The sequence below is a fragment of the Pomacea canaliculata genome, linkage group LG2, assembly GCF_003073045.1.
Source record: "Pomacea canaliculata isolate SZHN2017 linkage group LG2, ASM307304v1, whole genome shotgun sequence".
NCBI lineage: Eukaryota > Metazoa > Mollusca > Gastropoda > Architaenioglossa > Ampullariidae > Pomacea > Pomacea canaliculata.
The window spans coordinates 25314508-25336380 of NC_037591.1; the positions used below are offsets into that span (position 1 = coordinate 25314508).

General features: G+C 45.9%; 1 protein-coding gene and 1 non-coding gene across 2 annotated transcripts in view; both read right to left on the reverse strand.

Moving 5' to 3' along the window:
* The window catches only part of LOC112556494 (CUGBP Elav-like family member 3-B), a 204510-nt gene that overhangs the window by 64603 nt on the left and 118034 nt on the right, over window positions 1-21873 (reverse strand).
* Window positions 18170-18243, reverse strand: Trnai-aau. The gene has a single exon. It is a non-coding gene; the product is annotated as a tRNA-Ile (tRNA).

Genomic DNA, 21873 nt, shown 5'->3' on the forward strand with positions numbered 1-21873 from the left:
GAGAAACACGTGTGTGTGTGCATAAATGCGCGAGCATTCTCGAAGTGGGATCTGAATCTAGGATCACCACTTTCCTACTCAGTGTTGAGAAGCTTTTATCTTGCTTAGGTTATCAATCCTCTGAGATTTAAAAAAAAAAAATTTTGAAATCAATTAGCCACTTTCATGTCAGGTTTTGCAAGAAGAAGCTTTTGAAGTAAGGTTTTTCAGAAAGCAAATTATGTAAGAAGTTATTTAAACATGGCATTTTACAATGCCAGGCTACGAGTCTAAAAATGGTTTAAATGGAATTTCTTTGACAAGGTCTTGCGACTGGCTGTTAATAATGACATCTACCCACGAGGGCTAAATACAACATCCGCTACAGGCGGCTGCTGAAGACCATTTTACCATTGACGTAAATTGAAGATCGCCAAAAATAGAATTTACTACTGGTCTCCCTGAAGAATGTCTCGCTCCTCACTCCCCAGACCCCAGGAACATCGCCATTTTAAGTCTTTGACCGGAAACGAGAACGTATGGGCAGCTCTGATGAGATCGATAGCTGGGAGAATGGGAGTGAGGGGGAAGGGAAGAGAATGGGGAGGACACTTGTGGTTTGTCAGAGCGAGTCGAAATCTGTCAAGCCAGCAATCAGTCAAAGCTCTTCAGATGCCTGCCGGAACTGAGCAGGCATGCGCGCAGGGGAGATGACTCACAGGCAATCAGACCGTGGCGTGACCTGCAATGCCACAACAGCGCCACCGGTGGCTTACGGTGGTAGTCGCCGCGGCGCCGGCCTGGCCAATGACAAGGGGAGATGAGCATGTTGCCGCCGAGGTCGACAGCTAGACAAGAGCCTCTTCTGCATGACGCGTCAATATTAAATAATAATGAGGATAAGAAAGACGAGGGACTTTTTTTCCAGTCGTGGCGCGATTTACTGAAAATAATCCTTCTGTGTTTCGCTCAGTTTTTACTCAGGACGCGTTCCTCCATTCCAAGCGAACATTGATGGGAATATTGATTACCTCCCTTGCAGATAATGGAGGTCAGCGCTCCAGATGTGAGGGAATTTGGCAGCGAGCATGCGCAGACGATGTCGGGCAACCAGAAAATCTTTTGAAGGGTCAGCCTTTGATTGACTGACTGAAAGGGCCAGTGACTGCTTGACAATTTCAGTAGTTTTTTTTGTTTGTTTTTTATTTTGTTTTTTGTCTTTCTAAAATCTTAAGTTATTTGTGCGCCTGCGCACGCACACCCTCAAAGCCCCGACAAAGAGGATAGATATCTAGCCTCCACCCTCACAAGAACCTAAAGCCTACGATGAACGAGTTGACAATGTAGCTTTGACAACTGGAATGAAAAGAGAACAGGGACTAGTGGGAAATTGGGAGTATCACAAGAACCGCCATCATTGCAACTTAAAGCTGATGACTGCATGTGGCACTAATTTAATGTCAGAGCAACAGTTTAGAGTTGTCTCCCCCTCCCCGCTAAAGAAAGTGAACAATAATTTTTAAAAATCGGAGGACAAAACAAGCAAAATTACTTGAGTTTGTTCAAGTTAAAATAACTTGAAAGTACGCTTAGATTCTAGAATTTTTTTTTGCACGGCTATTTTTACCTGCCGGATCTTTTTTAAAATTAATCTTTAATATAGTTTTGAAGTAAGTGGCGTTTAGTTTTTGATGTCATTGCTCACCGCCATTATTGCTACCAAGAAGATCAATACCTTCCAAGGCTTTTTCACCCTAGGGGCTCCGCTATGCACAGCCATGGCCTTAGGGAGCAGCTACACTGTCAACGTGACCTTTGCCAGCTAACGGCAGATGTTTTTGCCCATGTAACATCGGGAACAACAACCCACAGAAGCAAATAACTCGCAGTACATGGTCCTTTAACTTCAAGAATACCATGCATCCTTTTTCTCCGTGTATGTGAAGCAGACGACGGTTTGTTCTGGTTCCTTCCGATCATTAATTAGGGGCTGATTGCGTCATTCAATCTGCGTGGCACGGACCTCTTTAATCAAACTAGAAGTATCGCCACCCGCTTTGGTCTTGCTGCTTCGGGAGGTTGGTAAGGTGACGTCACATGAGCCAATTCCCGCACGTAGACGGTGACACCGACGTAAACGAATTACGACACAACGACGTCGCTTCCCTTGTCTCCTCGTCTGCTCACCGCTCCGAGGGTTGTTCTGATGACGTTTGTGTCATTTAAAAATGAGATCAACAGTTTCCCTTTCAGCATTGAGATGGCTGCCGTTCGTGGGGTGTGCGTCACAGTGACGTCAGCCAACTTAAAAGCAACAATGCATCGAAAGACACAAAGAACGAGTGAATCTCCGCTCGTGGCGTAACGGAGTGCCTATTCTTCCGGAAGATTCATCTTTCGAGCGGTTTTGAGGAGAAGCCAACTCCCACGGATTGAGGGGTAGACGAGGGTCGGTGTGACGTAAACTGTTGTGGCCTTGCCTTGCACCTCAGCTAATTACTGCTGACAGGAATGTGCGACTGTGCACCCTTTCATCATCTGCCTACGCAGGGATTTTTATAGCGTACATTATCAGCCACCCTTTCCCAAACACGTGCAATTTCATGCCTTTGTGTTTAGTTCTGGCGTTTGCAGCTTTGAAAGCTTGTGTAAAGTAGATGTAGTGTACATAATGACCGCATCAGAACAAAAAAAAAAAAAAAAAAAAGCCTTTAAACACCTTCCACAACTGTTTGTATCCCACTCCAAGTTGTTGGTGATTTAAAAAACAAGCAACCCTGACTTCTCTGAACATTTTGCAGGCAAGAGGAGGTGCTTTGCAAAAGCATTCTTCATGGCAACTATCGGCTTTCGTTAAGAGGAGGGAAGTCTCCTGGGCCGATGGAGGAGATTATAAGGGTACTCCGACAGATTCACCTGCTAGTCCATAAAATCAGGAAGTGGTTTGCGTTGTCCACTGAGTACAGGATGTAAACTGCCTCTTACGCTAAAAGCACGTCGACCCTTCATTTCTCGTTTATTTATGTTCGCCGACAGAAGAGAAACAGTGATTACTTTGCCCACACACCTACTCAGTTACTGCGCTAATGAGCAACAGGTATCCATTGATTTACAAATTCCTGTTTTGCGATCCTATTTTTAGGAATGTTTTATGTTCGTAAATCGAGTAATTATCTTAGAAACTGTGAAAATTGTCCTGGATTTCGGTTGAATACAGAAGAGCGACGAAAGATAGACAGGCAGAAAGAGAAAAAATAGTGAGAGAAGTTTTTGATAAGTAGAAGAAAAGCTCTTGACAAGATGCAATGTTCAGTATCAGTGTATCTACAGTCGAACATGACATGGCTTTAGCAAGCTCGCAGTCCATCATTACACTCTTAAAAAAAACACCGTGCACCATCAGACAGGACTCGAGCAAGAACACAGAGTATCACCCGTCCTTCTATCGCCAACATCGTTGACGAAAACTTTATCTGCGGCTCCACTGCTTTACGATGGAGTTACCCCGTAGTCCAGTGAAATACCTTGCACTTGCCACCACTATAGAAGGGAGGGTAAAGCTCTGTTAATCTCACCTTTTTAATGGGAAATGTTGTATTTTTATATTGGTGGAATAGCATAGGGCTTCTGCCAAACTAAACAAACTCTGCCATTTTCGCGATTCTCGATGACGACCGTCACTTTTCACATCAGCATTATTCTCACTACTTCCCTTACAGCAGTCAATGTGTCAGCTATTGCTATTCTAAACACAAATATGAATAAAATACATCCATATAATCCCACGAGAGATCGGAATAAAACATCTGGACGTGCTAGTCATGGCTGAATTCTGGTTAATAACCCCAAAACAGTTGCGCAGTTCCAGCAATGTATGCTAAATTAAGAATCTGAGAACAATTTGCATAAACAATACATCATACGACATGTATATCGACTTTTATTTCTCTCTCTCTCGCGCGCGCACACACACAGAGAATGGCCAGAAGACTATTTCTCATCGTTTTAGAACTTTCTGGAAAGGCTGTAGAACCCTTCGCGAGCCAGAGCATGGAGAGCTAACAAGTGTTTACAAGCCTGCGCCCTCAGTGACGTCACGCAGCAAGATGGTTCCACAGGCGACGGTCGCGCCTGTCTCCGTCTTGTGCATTCTCTCAGTGAGTCATTCTTTTGATCAGCGCGGACGCGGCCAATGGGCAGAGACTGGTTTGGAAAGATCAATACCCTGCTCTGTCCTCGCGGCTAGTCCTCTGATCTTCCTTCTTCCTCCACCCCTCATCTCCTCCATTCCCCCTTTAATATCTCCCCCACTCAGCCCCACCAACTATTTTTGTTCTCTCATCGTCCTCTACACCCTGATTTTGACGGCAAAATAGCTTCCACCCCTTCCTCCCTTCTTTACGTTTAACGCATGGCTTTCTCGATCCACCACCCAACTCACACACTCCCTCCATCCCTCCGTCCACTTCGTCGCAGCACGCGCGCATTACAAGGTACCGTTGACTGATGGGGAGGCTGTGGTGGAGGGTAGGGGAGGGGCTGGATCAGCGACTGCATGACGTGACCGAGTTCAGACACCCACCCCCTCCACGCTAGTTCCCACTTCGTCCCGATTTAAAGACAGAAACCACCTTTCCCATCGCTTTTCTGATCTTTAATTTTGGTCAATTGCACGTGCACTCGATGACGGTTGTTACATATGAACAAGGCTGCCGTGAACATATGAACAAAGCACGCGCGTTCCTGTCTGCAGGAGATGGTGTGTTGCACGGCGTGGATGCAGCTGCCTTTCACTTCTCTTTGATCATCGTGCGATGAGCTCCACAAGCTTAGTCACGATGTCGATGATGCTGTTGGGAAGACATTGAAACAGGTGTCAAACACGGCGGCCATCAGTGTTCACTCGCGAAGTTCCTGTGGATACTGAACAAGGTTCTTCTTGAACTGCGCAGTCTTTATCAGTGCCGTGTATGGTTGTACTAAAAGACATCTAGCAAAGAGATGATCAAAGGGACAAGCCTGAGCCTTTGAGCAATAATGATCTCGGAATGATCTTCCCCTCAAAAACCAAAAGAAAGACGAGAAACAGTAAATAAGACCTACAAAAAGTCAGCGGCAAAACCTAGCGCGGTTGGAAATGTGAACAGAAACACAAGGACTGTGATTGATGAATATGTGGTTGCATCAAAGGGTCAGAAAAAGAAAATCACAGACAAAACAAAAATAAATAAATAAAAGTTCTCTTGAAGTCAGAGAAACGGGACTGGTTGATGGAACAACCACTGAGAAACAAATTACAAGCTCGAGGGGTGTGGAATTTTAAGAGATTAGGAAAGGGGCTTGAGCGTGGCTGGAAAACATCTCAGGCAAAGTTGCTGAGAGGCCCTGAAGCCGGCCCGGGTGCAGAAGGTTCACACGTGGAAAGGACGGAGTGCACGACAGGGTGTGGCTCGATGCCACGGACACTTATAATCATAGGAAAGGTCTTGACACCATCCTGTTGTCAGGAAGGCTGCATGCAGAGAGTCCGGCTCCCACCTGAAGACAGAGACCTCCACACGCACACCCCGGGTATCCAAACAGGTGTTTGGGGCAGACTGTCAGCTGTACGGAGTCCAGAGGAGGATGTCTAACCAACAGGCATGTGAACCTTCAAATTAACAATAGGACTTCCTGAGGAGAAAGCCAGGCTCGGTTCCATGATTTCTGCTGATTCAAATTAGTGAAAGGCTTATTCTGAAGAATATGAATGATTTTTTTTTTGAGGAATGGGGATATACAGAAAAAGAAGAATAATGAGGAGGATTTAAAAAGCCAGTAGTTTTTCGTAGATAACCATAGAATTCGACATTTTTGCAGAAGCAAATGACAGAAGTGCACTACTCACATACACGCACGCAACACACGCACAGTCTGCCAGGGGGAGATAATCGACTCGGCGAGACTTGTTAACAGTTGCACTGGCTGTCCATTGCCTCCTCCATCCACTCACACCTCCCACACTGTACGAAGATTGTTCCACTCGGTGTTCAGCATACCCAGACTTCTGCCATAAATTGCTATGGGGAAGGGGAGGGACCAGCTTACAAAACTCCTTAGAACTCTCATTCAGACGATTTTGTCAGCCATTTTGCTGATAATATTCAGCCTCTTCCTGATGCTAATAAGAATTTATAGACTGGAGCTGACAAAACCAAGATTACAGACGGTACATCTTGCAAAAGACAGTAATTATGAGCTCAAGTTATGATGTAAGGGTTCGAAAACAAATGTTTGTGCAAAGCTTTTTTCGTATTTCCTCTCTCTCCATCTTTTTCTTTCTTATCCCCTCTCTCCTTCCGTGTGTGTGTGTGGTAGGGGGGTTCAGCGTAAATTTTGCGGTCTTGTGGCTGTCATAGTGTGAATATTCCGTCCTGTCGCTGTCAGGGTGAATACTTGATCTTGCCATATTCCCCATACGTCACTGCCGCATGCCCTTCCCCCTCCTCCCTCCTCCCATACACGTTACAAGCGCGAGCAACGGTTTCTCGATCGTCGATGCCAGACCTGTTGTCTACTGCGTGCGCTCCTGGCCACACTTCCGCTACAGCCATGGCTGAAATCAATGCAGAGATGGCGGAGGTGGGGGTGGGGTGGAATAACGGGATGGAGGGTTGGTGGGGAGGGGGAGATGAGACAACCACTCCGCCGCGCTGCGGTCACCTCCGCCTTATCGATCGTGAAACTCCCCTCGAGACTGACCCCACCGCTCGCAGACTGACCCCGCAGACCGACCCCGCCGCTCGCAGACTACAGGCTGCAGGTAGTCAGGCCAGCAGTGAAGTTACCGCTTTTATGTGGCGGGGCTATAACGGGCCGACCACTGACATCCCCCTCCCGTGCCATCGTCATGGGATCGATTGCAGTGAGCGCACGATGGTGGCAGTCTGTGTGTGTGTGTGTTCACACTCGTGTATGTGTACGTGGCAGTTGCAGGTGCATGGCTGGAGCACCGTGCAGCTGGTCAGTATTTAGGGTAGGGAGGTTGGGTGAGGGAGCGCACGTGCTGGCAACGAGACCAGAAAGTGTAGCTCTGTTCCGATAATGATTAGGGTTAATAACCACTCAAAGTGCGTGTGTATGTCCACCTACCAATGTCACGGCCGTTAAGACTGTCATGGTCACCTATGCCAGTACCCAAGCATTCGTCCACACCAGACGGTGTTCTGGTGTTCACATGGCTTTCTGTAAAACTAGTTTCGAGAAAACCTTTAGTTCAAATGTTCTTCAAGTACCATGTCATTGCCGAAAAACGATGGCGTCTTCCTCGCATCTCACCATGTAGGTCCAGTCGGCCGATTATTACTTGTTTTTAAAGTGTCCTTCATTTACTGTAATTTTTATGTCTAGCTACAGCTGTATACAAACTACTCAAGCTATATTTGGCACTAGCAAGGTAGCAGCTTTAGTTATTCCAAAATGCAAGAATGATTATATCCACGAGTGTGCACGTGGTGGACTGTACAATCATTACATCGTATCGTTACTGTTGTTTGCATGAAGGTGCGACTGCTGTTGCTATAGAACCCCTAGGGTCTGACCTTTTTAATTTTAGGAGCGGCCTGACCTTAAAACAGAGTCTTGTTACCAAAAGGCCTGCTGTCAGATAAAGACTGATTTTCCTCACCTAAGAATAAACTGTTTGTGATGACTGTGAGAAGAAATCAGTATACATGTATGTAGAGACACTTCTTCTTTTTAATGCAGAACTGGAGATGGAATCTGGATGTGAGACTGTCTGTTGCTATCAGTCAGACTGGCATGACACGTCAGAAATAAATAAATAAAACGAAATGTACGAAGAATTATACCCGAGTACTAGTATAATAACACGGTGTTTCACAGCTGAAAATCAACAAACAACATGAAGGACATTTAGACGGGTATATGAGCCTCCACCTGCCTCTGTTAGAGCCAGGCAAACATACCCGAGGGCAAGTTATGGACCTTCCTACTTTACACTCGTCGATTGTATCGGCTTGAAGAGAACAAGAGGTGGAATCTCACCTGGAAGTCTGTACATGCTTCTTTAGAAAACGCAGGTAGCACTAACAAGTTGTGAAACCAGTTTACAAGGGTTGGCGGCCTCAACTTCCTGAAGGTACCATCAGAACTATTGTCTACCCAGCTGTATATTTCTCACTGCTAAGGTCAGCGATCCATCACACGTTAAAAAGAGTCTACATACAACAGGATGAAAAACTGATGGATAACACAAGAAGATAAAATATGTTTCTTTCCCGGCTGCAACATAAATAACGCGAGGAGAAACAGTGTGCGGAGGTGGGAAGAGTGGGGTGGCCTTACCGAACTGTAGTGTAGAGGCCATAAGGTTTAAAAACCTTAGAACTATGTGACAGGAAATCACTTTATTTAAAGTCCAAACGCCTGTCATCCAGTAAAAACGAAACAACAACAAACAACAGGTAGAGGAATCGGGTCACTGACAGTTGCAAGTCAGGAGGTCAGCAACAAACAGCTAAACAACGACAAGTATTGTGATGTTCATGTTCATTGTCTTCTGAGGGCGAGCGAGAACGCAAACAAGAGAGAGACGAAGACACTCCTAGTGACGTCATCAATAGGTTGTTCAGATGTTGACGTCACTCAAGGGTCCTTACAGTGCTTTCCCCTTGCGACAGAATCCGACACAAGCAAGCGCCCCGCCTCAGTGGGTTTTTCTTTTAAACTTTTATACATCTATATAAAACTGCCCACGCAACCCGTCACGTGACCCAGAACGCCGTCGTCACGGTTCCGGTCGGTCATCGCGACCTTCTCGCTCGCACCCGGAGTCTGTGGTGGGTGTGAGTATGGCCCGCGTCTGGCCTCGAGCTCTGCACGGGACGTGTTGCAGAGGTCCCTCCTGTCTCCCCCGCCACCTTCCATCCCCGACATGCGTTCCCCAAGCGCAAGTTAAAAAATAAAATAATAAAAAATAAAAGTAACACGCAAACAGGTGCAGTGGAGAACTCTGAGACCGGGTCCATTGTGACTCTGGCTAATCGATACATCCGTACATTAACACCTCCCCAGGATTCAAGAATGAGATAAATAAATGATGTACATTGTACTGAAGAGGTTTTAATGATTCGTTGGCTTTCAGGATTTTGAATAAATTTGATTGAACGTGAAGATGTTCGTGTCCCCTTTATTTCTTACATTAAAAAAAAATTGCTCATTAGAACGATCACCTGCCATGTTCACAAATTGAGAGAATGGGGCTGCACGTGCGAACGACGAGATAGAACTGCTTCTAAATTCTGCCCCGGGTATAAGTGTTATGACAGAGGATCCGTCTGCTGGTAATAATTTAGATAAATGCTTGTCCGAACTGTTAAAGAGACGCAAGAAAAAGATAATGAACGGCAACGCTTGATGGCGCCTGGTTATTGATGAGGCACAAGCACTCGCTTGTTATTTATTTAGAACGCGGCTTCGGGGCACCTCATCAAGAAACACACACAACAACACAGGCGTCAATCTATCCACTTTCCACCCTCGGCGCTAAATATAGAAAGACGGAACTAAAGGGCGAGAGAGAGAGAAAGAAAAAGAAAAAAAGTGTAACAGCAAGATTGCGCTCTGTGAATCAATGTGCACCGCAGTAGGATGTCACAAAGGGAGGCCACTAGGCAGGGAGCTCTTGGAAATCCGATCTTGAAGGTGTACATGGGTGGGGTCGTCACAGAAGCTTTGTTTGCCAGGAAATGAGTGCTGGCAGCATTGATCCTGCTGCTTGTTTTCAGTATACAGGACGCTTTCATCATCATCATTAATCTCTTATACAGAAAATGTGTGTGCGTGCGGGTATATATATATAGACTAGAGAGAGAGAGTGATCTCCCTGCTTCACATCTCATGACTTTTTTGTTTGCTTTTTTTTTTTTTTTGGAGGGGGGCGTTCTACAATCGGGGGAGCCAAGAGTGCAGTTAATAACTGTACCTGTGTGTATAACTTGTTACAGTTTTCAATATGTTTATCTACATGCTGTGTTAATGCGCAAATGTGTGTGTGTGTGGGGGGGGAGGGGGTTGGCAGAGAGGTTGTCTGTACTTCTCAGCAGGTGTGCTGTGATAAAGAAATCAATGCCACAGCACAAAAGCAGACCCGCTGCCAGTACCTCTCCTACCTGTCCCGCCCTCCTGCCTAATCACGGCAGGCGAACCCCGCCCTGCTACCTCCCTCCTCTCCCTGACACTCCCCTCCCCAACCCCTTCCCCCCCGTCATTGCGTGTACACGGCGACGTGCCTCGTGCCCACCGCGTGGAGCCCACAAAAGCCTGCCCATGAAAATGCGTTCACAGACGCACAATGAGTCCTGCGCGTGCCGTCGGAGCACAGGTCACGTGGTACAGTGCCGGTCGTCTCCGTCTCGGGTACTTGGCGTGTGGCGCCGCGCTCTACTGACGAGTGGCGGGTAGGTTGTGTGTCAACTATTGTCCCCACCCACTCATTGCTGTAGTCAGGTCCACGATGACCGTCTCCTGTCCCCCATAATCCCCCCGACACGCTCCCATCATCATGAGGGTAGCATGTTAACAACGGCAATAACGAGAACATTAAGATGACCTTAGAGATACGAGTTTTGTTTTGAGGAACTCAAATCTTTTTTTTTTTACTAACCAAGAAGCTTGAAGCAAATAATGACCTGGTCAAAAGCACTTTTTCTTGAGAAATGAAACGCTATCATATCGAGAGAGAAAGAGAGCATTTCACCAATCCCATAATATACAGTTGAGAGCCATGTTGCATTTAGTTGTCTTCAGTCACATGTACACAACACGGAAATAAGCATCAAGCTTGTTATGTCTGTTCTTATATGTGTGTGTGTGTATGCACGAGAAAGAGAGTAAACATATTTTGAAGTCTACAACTTTCCGTTAAGCCTACAGGTAGGTTTACTATTTGCATGTCTTTCTAGTCTGATAACGTGATAATAAGGATTATCAACCTAGCAATTCAAAGATTTTCCTAGAAGGTCTTTTATTTTAATTACCGAGGCTGTCCAATCTTCCCTTCATAGTCAGCCATCCATACTACAAAGCACCCGTCATCACCAACTATTACCATTCTTTTGATAAAATAAATTTTATCCGCAAAAACAACTGCAATGAGAGCATTACCGTATAATCTGTGGACAGTTTAAAAGTTAAGCATTCTTAACACAGACATGCTTCTTTCTTTTAATCTCTCACTCACGCGAGCACGCATGCATTTCTCTCACACACATTATCATTATCCTCCCACCAACCCACCACCCGGGGAAGTCCCAATTGCCAATTGTCCATCAAATAAAGTTTAACATTCAATTTTTCTTTCATCTTTGTCTCTTATATACACACTCAAACCCACACGAACGCACCCACGCGCGTGCGCACACACACACACCATACACTTAATTTTAAAGTATGTAACTATATTGTTGATGATCTCTGATGGTGATGATTGTTGTTCGTTGACGCTGTTGTACAACTTGGGTTTATTAGTATCTCCGATGGAACTAAATTTATCTTCACTTATTATTTAAACTCTATGAGGAGGATGTTGACGGTTGCGATGTTGAAGATGATGATTGTTCAAATGGGAGTAGACTTACTCAGCAAAGTTTTCATTGAGTTATCTCTCACTCTACTCGGGTCGGATTAAAAAGTGTGTTCTCAGATGCTGAGGTTTATGTAAGTACTTAGCTAACTGTTCGAGATTGACTTCTATAACAGAAGTCTTTTTGTACTTTTGCACTGAACTTTTACATTTTATCACCAAAGGGCGGCTGTCAGGGAATCATTTCGAAATAATTACGAGAAATTTCTCTCTCTCTCTCTCTCTCTCTCTCTCTCTCTCTCTCTCTCTCTCTCTCTCTCTCTCTTCAATTTTCTTTTCATTCAGCCTCATCTCCACAATTTCATCTTCGTCAAATCCAGTCTTTCATTGAACTGTGCACACGACACCTAAAGGCAGCTCAGCTGAGGTTGAAAGCCAACAAAGATGGCGGCTGGAGAGACGCAAAAGCAAAGCCACTTTACTGGGAAACATGGGCTGTCCCCCGGGGAAACAAACCAGACGCGGTCAGTTTGCAACATGACACTTTTCACTCAGCATATTCCTTTCTGAAGCACCTGAGAGGTTTATTATTTACGATTGTGAACGCGTCCTAGTTCCGCTAAGCCAACACGTGGCCGGCACGCGACCGCGTTCCGCAGAGGAGTCTTCTTCCGGTAGCTCTCTGTGAGGCGCTGTGTGGGAGCAGAATGTGACCGAGATAAATAAAAATATACAGAGTATGTGTGTGTGTAAACTTCCTAATATTTCTGTTTCCTGAAGCCCTAATTCTGGTGTTATCTGGAACCTTGAGCCTGCTGCTGGTGCCTGAAACTATGACTGTTGAAGGAGACCCTATGACAGCTATTGTCTGAAACCCTTAACCGGGTGTTACAGGTGAGGCTGGGGCTCAGTCACGTGGGGCCCACTATCCCAGCCGAGCCGTGTAGTGGGAGCTGTGTGTGCCTTATGTATGTATCTACCGGCCTCCCAGCCTCTTCAAACTATCATCTGTTTTACGAAGATGGACAGGAAATGGCTTTCCAACACCTTTTAACCAAAGGTTTAAACAAGTGACCGTGTGGACAAGGAGTTATGTCTGCAACATTGATTGCGGCAGACGACTGGTATGATGATTTCCCCATTTCGTTTAGCCCTTTTAACTGGATTGATGTAAGGGGAGAGGTTGGTACCAGGGGAAGGTTAGGAGAAAGTAGACATGTGTCTCTCCATCGTGGTCCATCGCCGGTTTTGGGGTGTCCAGATGTGTCCACCCCCTGTGGGACCCCGGGGTATGCTTGCCTAGCAAGCATTGCAAGAATAGGGTCCCTGCCATCCAGCCAGGCATGTCGTAAGAGGCGACTAAGGTGGACACCTCACCTAGAGGTAAAATAGGTTGTGGTAGGGCTAACAACCCCACCATGTAAAAAAAATCCTGTTACAGAAACTAAAACCAGAAGAACTCGTCACAGATGGCGAAGGTAATGAAGCACACCAGGAGACTGGACTAATGACGGACGACAGCCAAACCGAAAGGAAGCTGGCGCCCCGACAGCGGATTTACTGAAGCCGAGGCAGAAGTTGAGGGTGGGGTGCTGGAACGTCCAGACCTTGTACCAGACTGGCAGGATGCTCCAATTAGTCAAGGAGTTTGACAACTACAACTTGGACATCCTGGGAGTCAGTGAGGTCAGATGGACCGGCACGGGAAAGAGGAGACTAGCGTCAGGACATACCATCTTGTTCTCAGGAAGATCAGACGCTCAGCACTCTGAAGGAGTAGCTCTACTCCTCAACAAGAAACGGAAAAGGCACTGCTGGAATGGAAGCCTTATGGACCCAGGCTTTTGAGAGCAAGATTCCATTCCAAGTACACCAAGCTGACAGTGCTAGCCTGCTATGCACCAACAAATGACTCTGAGGCAGAAGACAAGGATGCTTTTTACGATCAGCTCCAGGCAGCCTCAGAAAGCGTTCCAGCCCACGACATGTTGCTCATCATCGGCGATCTCAATGCCAAGGTGGGAAGTGACAACACCTGCAGGGAGCATGTCATGGGCAAACATGGAATCGGAACCATCATGACAACGGAGAGAGACTGGCAGACTTTTGTGAAGAAAACAACCTTCTGATTGGAGGCACACTCTTCCACACAAAGACATCCACAAGGCAACATGGACACACCAGATGGGATCACAAAGAACCAGATAGACCATGTCATCATCAACCGAAAATGGAGGAGCTCACTTCAAGATGTTAGAGCCTACAGAGGAGCAGAATTGCCAGTGACCACACTCTTGTGATAGCCACAGTTTTCTCTGAAGCTGCGTCGATCACGAGGAAAACAGGCACGTCAGCAGAGAGTGGACTCCGGCAAACTAAAAAATCCAGCCACCGAAAGGGCCTTTGCTATGGAAGTAAAGAACAGGTTCCAGGCACTAGGAGACCAACAAGAGATGACTTAGACGACTTCAATCGAGTCTTACAGGAATCAGGAGAGAAAATACTGGGCTTCCAACGGAAAAAGAAAGAACAGTGGATCAGAGAAGAGACATGGAAGAAGATAGAAGAGAGAAAGTCAGCCAAACAAAGAATCAACAGCACCAGATCTGAACGCCTGAAGGAACAACACAGACAAAGATATGCAAAACTGAACAAAGAGGTAAAGAGGATGACAAGAACCGACAAAGATATCACTTAGAGAAACTGGCAGATGAAGCAGAAAATGCAGCAAGTAAAAATGACCTGAAGACACTGTACAAGATAACAAACAGCTAAACAACGGGTTTAAGACACTGTGCCAGTGAAAGACGTGAACGGTAATGTCGTCGAGGGAGAGGCAGGACAACTACAGCGCTGGAGGGAGCATTTTGAGTCAGTTCTGAACAGACAGATCCCCTCAGCTTGCAGACATCCAGCCAGCAGCTATAGACCTTGACATCTGCACAGACCCACCAAGCTGGAAGAAGTGACAGCAGCAGTCAAGACAATGAAGAGCGGCAAAGCACCAGGGGCAGATGGAATAACAGCAGAGATGTTGAAAGCAGATATAAATGTGACAGCTCCCAAGCTGACTGAAATCTTCAGGCAAATTGGGAATCAGGGCAGGTCCCTGTTGCGTGGAAGACAGGGCTCATCTTCAAGTTACCCAAGAAAGGAGATCTTGGAGACTGCAATAATTGGAGGGGCATAACACTTCTTTCCCTCACCAGCAAGGTCTTCAGCAAGATTGTTTTGTCAAGACTGACGGCAACTCTTGAGAAAGACCTCCGACCAGCAAGCAGGATTTCGCCCTGGGCGATCCTGCTCCGAACACATCTTCATTCTGCGACAGATTCTGGAGCAGAGCAACGAATGGAACACACCGCTGTACATCAATTTCATCGACCTGGAGAAGGCTTTTGACAGCATCCACCGCGAGTCCTTATGGAAGATCCTGAGGCATTACGGAGTCCCTGCAAAACTTGTTCAGGTCATTGCAATGCTGTACAGCGATTTCAAATCCAGGTTGTCTGTGACACGGAGCTCACAGACCCCTTCAACGTCAGTACGGGTGAAGCAGGGCTGCATTCTGTCGCCGTCCTCTTCATCCTGGCCATGGACTGGATCATGAAGACTTCCACCGACAGCGAGAGGAGAGGGCTCAGATGGACCATGACTATGACAGCAACAACAACGCTGGAAGACTTGGACTTTGCTGATGACATTGCCCTGCTGTCACACCGCCACCAAGACATGCAGGAAAAAACAAAGGCCTTCTCAGAAACAGCTGGAAAAGGTCAGCACAAAAGACTAACAGTATGAGAGTGAACGCCAGAGTCCAAGACAGCATCAAACTAAATGGAGAAGAGATTGAGGAAGTTGACAGTTTCACCTATCTTGGGTCCAAAATGTCAAACACTGGGGATGCGGAGGTGGAGATTCGAGCCCGACTGGCGAAAGCCAGTCAGGCCTTTGCCTCACTCAGGAGCACATGGAAGGCAAAAAACATCAGCCAGAAGATCAAGCTGAGAATCTTCAAGTCAAATGTGATCAGCACCCTCCTTTACGGATCAGAATTTGGAAGATGACCAAAACCATCAGTAACAAGCTTGACGTCTTCCAAAACAGATGCCTCAGGCGCATACTTAACATCTTTTGGCCAAACCATCACCAACGAAGAACTCCACCGAAGAAGTGAAACCGAGTCCATCACCACGCAGGTTCAACGAAGGCGTTGGCGATGGATTGGACATGTGCTCCGCCAGCAGACAGCAGACCTTCCCAGAGTCGCCCTACGATGGACTCCAGACGGCCGAAGAAAACGAGGCCGCCCAAAGGAAACTTGGAGAAGAACAGTGGAAAGGGAGATGAAAGGAAAGGGCTGGACATGGGGTCACCTAGAATGTGTTTCAGCCGATCGACATCGGTGGCGGACTCTGGTTGAGGCCTTATGTGCAACCTGATGCACAAAGAGGAATAGATAGATAGATAGATGTGTCCACTCTTTGATGTTCTAAGATCAGTTCTAGCCTTGTCTGGCATTTTTTCTGCCTTCTTCCATCCCGCCTTGCAGGCCTCGATGTGGCGCCTGGGACGACTAGCCCCCAAAAATCTTTCCTTCTGGCAAGTAATGGCTCCTCCTCTCCTCTGGTGACAGTTGTTAGTCTGGTGGTCGGTTTACGATTGAGACACGCAGCATCTCTAATGCTTTAGTCGTCTTTTCCAAGCATCTGCAATGTGCAGCCATTGTAAGACTGGGGATAACATGCTCCATGTGACAGGTCGCAGAATCCTGCAGCCATTTTGACATTTCTGATCCAAGACAAAGAAGGAGAGAAGGAGGGACCAGTATAGTAAACTCCGTCAAGTGGGGAAGGAGTGAGCGAGGATAAGCGACAAGAGAGAGATGAATCCTCAAGAAGCAGACGTGTACACAACGTTTTCTTATTTCTGTCTACAAACAAGAGGAAGATTTATGAGCGGCAGTTAATTATAAAAATAAGCTACGTTTACTTTAGCGATGACGAATCACACAATGTACGTTTTTCCACCAGGTCCAACGCTTGGAGTGATTGGTTGCTAGGGTGGCCACGTGACTCACGGCTGCCCTGGCATTGCCTCCCACAAAGCCGTTAGGTGTACATGTACGTGAAAATCTTTAGCACACTCCCCGCTCCCACAGTTACTACCTTTGCTGCCGGTTCCATGGCTCACCAATTTGCAACAAGTTCCAGCTTCAGAATTACTCAGCCGCTCTGCTTTATTCCCATCCAGCCATGTCCCGCTACCTGTCAAAGGCAGCTCAGCCCCACACAGGTCGATCACAAGCAACACAGGAGTTTAAAATTTTTATCGTTGGAGTACAACAAAGACGAGTTCGATTGGTTGGTTATGAAAAATTTTTGTTTTTGTTTGTGCGTTCATCCGCCGCTGATCCGCTGCTTCCTTGCAACATCATCCACATCGCAATTCACTCCCTTTCAGCACCCCAACTCCCCACCCCGCACTGGGAGGCAGTCAGTCTGTCGTGTCCTCGACGAAACCATGGAAACACCAGGCTAGTAACTCGGAAATTCCCATGCAAAACAAAAATTTAAAAAAATATCTGGATCAACAAGCTGACAAGTTATTATGAACTTTGATTTGTGTTTATGAAGAAAGCGAAAAATCTCTGCGTGTGAGAGAGAGTGAGTGAAAGAGAGAGTGAGAGTGAAATGTTTACAAGAAAAGCCGATGGCACATGACAACAAAAACATAAATAATTACCTCTCTCTCCCCTCCCCTATCAGTAATAAGGAGATAATTATTGTGCATAAAAAACTGAAGAATTTCGATCGCAAGATGCCAGCCAGATCGATAATTCTCCTCGTCATCGCTGGCGGTAAGTAATACAGGGAGGTTGCTTTAAAGCCCCTGGGGGCTCACCCACAACCTCCAGGTTATACACTTGCCACCCGAGGTAATGAGCCTCACGGAGTACATTTCGCTAACAAGTTTTGAAGTACGTTTATGTACGATGCTCGCAATTGATCAGTTATATAACTGACACTGACCGTGTGAACCCACAACCATGCTGTTCATAGTCATACCAGTGAACATATTGACACAAGTAGCACATCCATCACCCCAGTAAGACAGTTGGCATGCAATACTTACTTGCCTTGGCTTTACCAGAGGGTTGGCGTTTTTCTCAGTCATAACGATTATTATTTCTTTTTAAAAGTGGCATCATCTTGCCCGAGGAGTGAGACATGGTGCTACATAAGCGAACAACACTATTACCTTAAAAGGAATAAAAAAAATTTTCTGAAATAATTTATGAAATAAAACAAACACACAAAAAGATTGGCGCACAAGGGGATCGAAACCGAGGCCATTGCATTATTAGCACGGCGCTCTAACCGATCGAGCTAACGGACCTGCGATACTTTGGAAGTTGACACAGATATAGGACTGGACTTTTTATTTTATTTTTTTTTACTAAAAATGTATTGGCAATTTAGAAGTCATTAAAGCCTACATAAAAAGAGAAAGATACTTAAAAGTAAAATGAGAGCGTTAGGAAATTTCGGAGCAACAAAAACGGACGGAAGAAATTTAAAAACAAAACAAAAACAAAACTAGAGTTGGCCCATATGGGGATCGAACCCAGGACCTCCGCGTTATTAGCACGGCGCTCTAACCAACTGAGCTTATGGGCCTTCATGCTGTCGGCGAGAAATGAAGCAATAAAAACTTGGTGTTTCTGGTGAAAGTCTAGCAGTCTCAATCGGGTTATGATGAGATATCTGTGGTAAAACACATACTACGGGGCAGAAATACCTTGTAGTGATGTGTGAGAGAGAGAAACAGAGAAGACATACCATCTGCTCCTCTACAGTTAAACAAAGAGAAGTGCCGCACGGAGCAGTGTCGTACAGGCCCGTCGAACACCATCACGGGCCCCGAGGCAGACGACCGTTCCGGGCCTCTGTTTTAATTTAAATGTAATTGTCTCTTATTTTCCCAGCATATAACAGTATGCTTACAATGTCACGAATGGCAATATCTACACTTTGTTTAGTAACATAATATACACAGCAAACCTTCGTGCTCAGCTTCGTAGCCTCCTCAGTGGTGTAGCAAGATGCTCGACTTTTCTGGTGGGGAGGTGGGCAAGGGGTAGGGGACCTCCATCCTACAATAGAACACTATTTGCATTCTCACTTTACGGAAAAAGGTGCATGAATGCAGCCACACACACACACTCGTGCGCTCTCTTTTTTTATCAATTTACATAAATAGATTTGTAGATAAAACGTTCGCAGGTTGCAATAAACCTATAAACTTCTAACTAGAAACGACAAAAGCTTGTAAGTCTGTTTCTCGGCCTGCTCAGACCACCCTCAACCCTGCCATCAACTCTTGAAGTCCGTCAGCCACAGATGTGACTCCGAATGGCAGATGTAACAATGTTCCTCATCCCGTGGCATCCTGTTTCCGCTGCTACTGGTCTGTCATTGCCAGACACAATCGTAGTCTCTGTCTCACCTTCACTGTTTGAGTGTTTCTTGTGGAGCGAGCATGAACTTGACCTGAGAGTCAGTTAGGGTCGAGGACGTTTAGAGTGCTCCCTCACAACTCCAGTCAGTCCTCCATCGATTCTTCATTAAGCATCTCCATCATCCATTAAGTCATTAATCAACCCGCCAGTAAGCCATCATTCAACATAGCCATTGTCAGTCACTGAGGCCTCTTCCACACTTTCCGAAGTAAAGAGAACAGAGTGTGAACTAGGTTGCTACACAAGTTCAAAGGTTCTCCAAGCCCACACCCATGAGCATACACTTAGTATATATATGTCAGAAGACACCATGGTAAATGGGTATTGACGGTAAAAGATCAAATGTTGTTTATTTTATTTATTTTATTTTTTTTTTTTTTTTTGCTTTAAAGAAATTCTTTTGTTTGTTATGGTAACAGTTGAAATGATTTTGCTGCATCTGTTTCAAAATTTAAAGCATGCCGAGTCATGGATGCCCAGGCTCGTGCTTAGGGGCTGGCAACTGGCGATCGTGTCGTCTAGGGCCCCGCACGTGCCCTGGGCCTCGTGCCCCGCGGGTTGTGCCCTGTGTCGCAGACACGATGCATTGCCGTTTGCTGCCGTCTGTCATGTTACAGGTTCCCAAGGTTTGTCCTGTCTGCGTGCTGTCAGCAGCCCTCCTCCCTAATTGTGTCCTTGTTGTCAGCTTCAAAGGTTTGAACTGTCTGCCCTTTAGTCCTGTCTGCCCAGTTGTCAGCTTCAAAGGTTTGTCCTCTCTACTGAGTTGTCAGCTCTAAAAGTTTATCCTGTCTGCTCAGCTGTCCACTTCAGAAGTTTGTCCTGTCGACAGAGTCCACCGCAACATGATTTGTTTCCCTGTTTCTCCTGCTGCCGTCGGGATCATCAAATACGACCCTCGCAAAAAAACTCAAAAACACTAAATAAACAAAACTGTCTGTACTCAGTTAGGGTTAAGGACGGATCAAAACTTATCTCCAAGGTCTGATCTCGACCATTGTCTGATTCGGGGCTGAAATTGGTCCATCTTCAAGTTTGTCTTTCTCTGAAGAAATTATTTGACTCTGAGGTTGATTCCGTATTGATATGTGCTGCAGAACTGTGGAGTATGGAAGAAGAAGCAAAAGAAGTAGAAAAAGTTCATTTTTTTCGCAATGAAACGCTTCCTAAGCGTTCCCCAGCATACTTCCAACAAAACGGGTAGATTTTCCTTACATATAATAATATGTATACAAATGCATTACATAGTGATGGAAGCTAGTCAGATTACCCGGGAACAAATTAAACAGACTAACGAGATGTGACGTGTACAGTACTTAGTGACAACAGCCAACACAACTGGGCGTCTGATGTAAACATGTTTTCAATGAAAAATGGGTTTGGAGTTGTATGGCTACTTCAGGGAAGAGGGGATCAACAAGCTTTTTATTATTATTATTATTATTTTAAAAGAATTCAATGATCAGTTGTATCGAGCTTTATACAAAACAGCCATTCATCCCTAGACGATAGGAAATATCTTAAAATTGTTACCAATAAATGGCACCGGTCAGCGCTAAATACATTCAGATAATGCGGATTAAGCAACCAGAAAAGATAGTTTTTAATTGATAACCAATAAGAGACATTCCCTTCATGTAAATGTAAATAAGAAGACGAATATTACTTTAAATAAATTGGAATAGTGGAATAACGATTTTCGCTGGTCGTAATAAGATTTTAATGAAGAAAGTTTTGATGATTTTTTTTCCTGATTACTCTTCTATCGCTTCTTCTCTTTTTTTTTTTTTTTTGCTGGCTGTGTTTTTCCAATCCCTTCCTTATTTTTTCTAACTCTGACCTAAATTTCAGATTACTTCAAGTTTGGAGCCTTTGCCTTCGTCAACACACAAGCACCCTTCACGTCACGTGACAAGAGGTCCTTCGCCGCGGCAGTACTCACTGCGCATGCCCGGAATACCTTTCTTCCCTTCTGAGTTTCTGGAGATGTAACTCCGCTAACCCAGTCCTGGCCTGGAGCCCTGACATATGGCACCGCGTTGCTTGGCAACGACGTTTACGAGAGGTTCGCTCACACACACACCCACCCACACCCCTTGATCGCCCCCATTCTTCCGCTGATTCTGGAACGAGATTGTCTGAGAGCACACGACTCTCAGCCCTCATGCCTCCTGCTACTTACAGAGCAAACCACTATAGGGCTCCCGAGAGGGAGATCTGAACCCGGTACCATACGACTGTCGCACGCTCCGCACTATCTCAGAGCGTGTGCCCATAATGCCTTGCGCCGCGCTTCCAGAGGGTCAACTGCTGGTGCTTCCCCCTCAGAGAAGAGATCTGAACCCCACAACCGTGCGCATCCCGAGTGTGCCAGTGCCACGCGCTTCTCCCCACTGCACTAGGCGGACCACCATACCCGACAACAATAGCTGTTGTCACGATTTATGTATGCGTGTTGTGTACTCACCCCCACGCACTGGCGCGTGCGTGCATGATGCAATTGCGGCGGTCTATATCCTGCTGAGGGATTGGATTATCAAGACATCGCCTGATGCCCGAGCGCTCTACCGCCCGCCCACCCCACTCCCACCCCGGACCACTGGCCGCAGCCTTCAGCATTTTGCTTTAGGGTCAAGGGTTAAAAGCACTCAGTTTTTGTTTGTTTTTGTTGAAGGGTTGGGGTTTAAGTACAGCTTTTAACAGCAGGGCTGAACCATGGGACCTCTACAGTTTCCAGTAATATTCTATAAATATTCGCGGCAACGATATAAACTTGTTCATTTAGCTTTCA